A 6,000-nucleotide genomic window follows, 5' to 3' on the forward strand; every position below is an offset into this window, starting at 1 on the left:
CATAGCCGTAATAGGCATTTGGATGCCTGTCAAGTACAGCAGGAGCTCTCCCAGAAAAAAAGTAGATGGTGTTGCTTCATTCATTGTGGGGCAGAACTGTAAGAACCACAGAATCCTTAAAACTTTAGAAAGGTCTTCATATCATTTGTTTGCAACAAAGTCGTGAGATGGGCAGCGATTAGTTAATAAGTAAGATGTGGTTTTGATGTTCCAGACTCTGGGGCTACAAGAATAGAGAATGAAATGGATTCTACTTGCAGTGAATATACATTCTGATGGGAGGGATGAATACGGAATATAAAAACATAGCTTGAAGAAATAGGATGTTAAATATGTTCATATGAGCATACACACACATACAAAACATGGCAAAAGTAACTGACTGCAAGCTAGTTTGGAGAAGAATACTAGCACTGGGGGAATCAGAAAAGGCTTCATGGTGCCTAAACTGCCCCTTAAAAGGAAGAGAGGGGCTTTCAAGGCCAAAGCAAGGGTGGAGGGTGGCCACAGTAAAGACTGGGAGGTGGGGGTGTTGTTAGGAGCAGAGAAGAGGCTGGTTTGGCTGCTAGAAAGGTTGAGTTGTTATCAGTTTTTTGTGGGGCTTTGAAAACTAGAAGAGTTTGTATTTTCTTCTAGAGGCCATAGGAAATCATTAGAGTTGGCTGAGAAGGGAACATGGTCAGAACTCTTTAAGAAAAAGCAATTCTTGGCAGCAATAGAACTGTTACAAGAGAGCTGAGGCAGGGAGACCACTTCTTAAATAATGCAGATGGGTTGATGATGGGCTTGGACCAAGGTGTAAAGAGAGGAGTCATGGAAGGTAAAATGGCAAGATTTGGTGGTTGGTTGGATATGTGGAAGGAGTTAAGATAAAGCCAAAATTCCAAACCTTGGATGCTGGAAGGATTGGGGACAGAAACAGGGAAGCTGAAGCTTGGGAAAAGAAGGGTTTAGGGAGAAACATGCGTTCCCTAGACAGTTGATGTAGGATTGAAGCTTAGATGGAGAGATGACTAGATATTCAGCACAGCTCTGAGCCATTGGTATAAAAAATGAATTAAAGTCATGGAAGCTGATGTTATAAGGAGAGGGAGGAGAAATTAGCTCATTATAAAGCCTTAAGGAATAGCCAGTTAAGGAGCAGGTATGGATGGGGAGACAGAGAAAGAGCAATCAGGTAGGAAGCAAACCAAACCTAAAGCGGTGCACAAAAACCCAGTGAGGAGGGAGTATCGAGAACAATACGGTCAGCCATGTGTAGCACAATAGATAAGGTTGGGACAGAAATATGATTCTCTCTTTTACAAATGAGATCCAAAGACTTAAAAGCTTCTCTGCTGGTGCCTGAGCCAGGACTAGAAACCAGTTCTTTCTCCTAAACTCTGTTCTTTCTACTGCGTTGTAACAGTGCCTCTGAAAAAAGGTATGTATCTGCAGGCAGCCCACCAAAAGAGAATTAAAGGCAGCACTAACTTGGCCAGATGTATTGGGAGGGGGGGGGGGGGGGGGGGGGGGGGGGCGGTGCTTAGGGAATTTTCCATTTGCCTCTTCCCAATCCTCCTCGTGCTATAGGGACTTCCAATAAATTCATGTTTCTACCCACAAGCTGGTATTTTTTCTTCCTCAGAACAAAATAATCTTATTTGACCAGATCCTTGTCTTCATCTAAGTTGTGATTTTCTCCGATGTAATATTGCATCAGGTTTTACAACTACTCAAATCCCCAGGACAATTTTAAGCTACATTTAGCACTGATTTTAAGCCAACCAGTAGTAAGAACAGTGTCTGATAAACAATGCAGTAGTAAAGTGAGTTGGGAAATCCAGATAACAATGATTAGTCAACTATTTTAGTGTCCTCTTTGAGATTCTTCCATGATGATGGTAGAAACCATGTTGTTTCTAAACATTTTATCTTCTTGTAGTTTACTGAATGAGAATCATTCAGTAAAGGATCAATACAGGTGACTGTATTGAGAGACCATATTCATTTGCCCCTATAAGTTTTATTTTCTTTAAAACTACCCTTGATAATTTGTCATGTCTCACATTCAAGCAACTTTAGTTTTGAAACAAATTTTCAGTGAATACACTGATACCTACCTAGTGATATTCCAAAACTCCATTTGCAGCCTATAATCTAAAATAGATTTTAAAATATGTTTTTTAACTTAGTGTCCTTTTTTTAAAAAAATGTTGCTAATTTTTTTCAGTCGTTTTTCAGTCATGTCCTACTCTTTGTGGCCCCATTAGGGATTTTCTCAGCAAAGTTACTGGAGTAATTGACTATTTGCATCTCCAGCTCATTTTACATATGAGGAAACAGGCCAACAGGATTAAATGACTTGTGCAGGGTCACACAGCTAGGAAGTTCCTGAGACAGGATTTAGACTGAAGAAGATGAGCCTTCTTGGCTCCAGGCCCATTCCTCTGTGCATTGTGGCACCACTCAGCTGCCCATGTTGATAATTATTTCGATTTATTTTTCTTTGTAATCCATAATTCTGAGAAGATAGACTTCACTAGACTGCCCAAAAGGTCCATGACCAAAAAAAAAAGGAAAAAAATAAAACTGAAAAATCCCTGTGCTAGAGGGAAAAGAACTAAGTAACATCCTGGCCCAAATTCAAAATCTCAACCCAACACTAATTTTGACAGTCCAAATTGGTCTATAAAGAAAATGACATAGCTATATTTGCTTCCCCCCCCCCCCAACCCAAATTGAGTGAAGTTTCTATAACCTTGAATCCTCAAACCAGAATTCATTCTGATCTTCTATAGAGACAAAGGGTTTGGACCCAGAGCATGTTTTTACTTGTTCATCTCTATATATGTGAGTCTTCCCTGTGCCAGAATACAATACTTCCTGGCATTGCTGTAGTAAGATCACCATAATAGAAGAACATTACTACATCCTCATATTGATTTCTTAGCAGAACTTTTTGTTGGAGCAATAGCAGAAAAACACCTCTATGAATCTATAGCTTCTTTAAAAGCTAAAAGCTAAGCTTAAGCTAAAAGTTTAAGGACTTTTGTTTCCATTGTCTCATGTGATATTTAACACAACTCTGACTCACGAACATTATTCCCATTTTACAGATAAAGATAATGAAGCTGAGAGATTGTGTTGAGATCATCAATCAAATTCTCTTAACCAATTAAACATTAGGGGATCCTACAATCATCCAATCCCAAACCCCCATTTCACAAGTAAGTAAACCGAGGCCCAGGGATACTTAACTTGCCCATGATCACATAGCTTTTCAAGGCAATTCCAACCCAAATCGAGACAGTGCAAAGAATAATGGCTTTGGAATTTGGCTGTGGTTCTATAATCATCTGTGCAACCTTGGGCAAGCCATTTTATTTCTTTGTTTCACTTCTTTCATCTTTAAAACGAGGGAGTTCAACTGTGATTCAACTCAGGTCCACCTCCACCAGGTGTCCACCAGCACACCTCCAAAGGTAAGAGCTTGTGATTTGAGAATCCCACTCTACAACTCTCTTCATTGTTATTTCCTCTTAAAGAATAATTCAATAAACTTGAAGGCTGACGCTTTCTGGAATTCGCCTTAGAAAATTTTTTCTGCTCTTTGGATTTGAATTACAAAATTATGTGGGATGTGGGGGAGCAAACAGGTTAGCCATATGGCCTGGATGAAGCACCAGAGTGGTGGGTCAGGAGTTAGGAGGATCTGAGCTGAGCCAGACACTACCTGAGTGTCTAGGCAAGTCACTTAACCTGGATTGCCTAAAAAAATCCTAATGAGGGGAATTTGAGGGAGAAAAATACAGCTAACCCTCAACATCCAAGACTAAGAGAGAGTTTTTGAAAAAGTATAATTATTCAGAGGTTTAGGGAACGTAACCAATAGAATTAATGGGGTATAGTGGGAAGGAGTCAAGAAACTTGAGTTTAATTCCAGCTCTTCTATTTACCCAAGTCACTGCCTTTTTTTATTTGTGGGCCTTACTAGTACCTAACGACTAGTTGATCCCCATGCTGCCCTCCTGCTCTAAATGCTATTAATCCTGTGCTTGACTAATCAGGGCAGGATATGGGCCAACAGTACTTTTGCTAGCCTCTTGAACTTTTCCTACAAGCCAGAGATCAAAAAAACTTTTTCTTCCAGCAGTCGACAAATGGGAAATACTCCAAATATAGATACAATGACTGGTAATTTCGGGATCTTATGGCAAAATTGTGGAGTCAAACTGTCCAGCCTTGGTAGCAATAGAAACATTGTCCATTGTTTCCGAAAGCATAGCATCAGCAACTGGAATAATAGCTGAAAATTTACTCTCTGTATTTAGTCAGATAATGCGCATTCAAATTCCACATCTGCTGCTTGTAACCAGAGTGATTTTCAGCAAGTCCCTTCTTTCAGCACCTCAGTCTCTTCATCTCTAAAATGAATATAATAAGATGTACACTATCTGTCTTAGCCATGACAGCTGATTTTTTCCTTCTACGATTCACAAGCATTCAGATCGGTGCAAAAGAATGGAAAAAGCTAACCCTTATTTGCAATTTGGAAGGGTTTCTTTTAATGTGTCAATCTTTGATAGGAGAGAAACAAAAATGCCATTTTTTTCCATGTTCTCTTTCTGAAATCCATTTTCTGAATGCTATCCCAACCCTATCATTGCTTATATCCTGACGTGAGTGTATATCTTATCACCTGGATGCTTCTTTCTTAAGTCCACACCACTTCTTTTAAGTGTCCATATGTTTGTTTTCATCAGATTTGGGAATCAGAAGATTTGGGGGAACAGGGGAAGCCTGACCATTTCATTGATGTCACTCACTGACTATAAATTCCATTTATTAAATGCAAATTGGAAATTTAGTGCTTTAGGCAACTATGTAAGACTAATCTGAAGAGAAGGTACAGTTTGCACTAATAGAATTTCCTTGCTAGAATTGCTATACCCGTGAAATCTTAGGTCCAATTATCATCTTATTTTCATCATTATATTCCATCATATATCCAATGATATATTCCATCATTGAGAGGTTAAGGGTCTTGCCCAACACCACATAGCCTATCTGTCAGACGCAAGATTTTAATCCAAATCTTTTTTTACTGGTAGGATCAAAGACTCAGCCAGAAAGGACCTCAGGGTCCATCTAGTCCAGTGGTTCTCAAACTTTTGCTTTCAGTCTCTTTATCCTATTAAAAATTATTAAGGATCTCTCCAAAGCATTTTTGTTTATCTGGATTATATTTATAGACTTTACCATATTGGAAATAAAAACTATTTTTGAATTTGTAGACCCTCTAAAAGGATTTCAGAGATCCCCAGGATTCTCTAGATCATACTCTGAGAACCACTGATTTAGTCCATTTTATTTTATAGATAAGGAAATATAGATCTAGGGCAGTCATCCAACATCACACACATAGCAAGCATCAGAAAAGGGATTTGAACTCAGCTCCACCAAATGCACAGTAGGTGCTTTCTCCACTCTTGCCATACAAGGCTATTGTGTCACAGTCTCTTGTAATTTCTTATGGCACAAATATATATGCAATCAAATTCATATGCCATAGATCAGGGGTCCTCAAACTTTTTAAATAGGGGGCCAGTTCACTATCCCTCAGACTGTTGAAGGGCTGGACTATAGTAAAAACAAAAACTTTATTTTGTGGGCCTTTAAATAAAGAAACTTCATAGCCCTGAGTGAGGAGGATAATCATCCTCAGCTGCTGCATCTGGTCCGCAGGCCCTAGTTTGAGGACCTCTGCCATAGATGATTCAGATTAGCTTAGTGTCATTAGACATGATTATTTCCAGCTTTTTCATATCATAAATTCTGCCTCAATGTATTTACACATAGTTAAACCTGTCTTCTGTTAATAACTTCCTTAGAAAATAGTCCTAGAAGTAGGATTACTGAGTCAAGGAGCAGAAATAGCTTTGTGACTCTTACTGACTAATAAAAAACTAAATTTTTGCCAGCACAAATTTAGATATTTCCAGGCACCGAGAGCTGTGA

The sequence above is a fragment of the Sarcophilus harrisii genome, chromosome 1 (assembly GCF_902635505.1).
Source record: "Sarcophilus harrisii chromosome 1, mSarHar1.11, whole genome shotgun sequence".
NCBI lineage: Eukaryota > Metazoa > Chordata > Mammalia > Dasyuromorphia > Dasyuridae > Sarcophilus > Sarcophilus harrisii.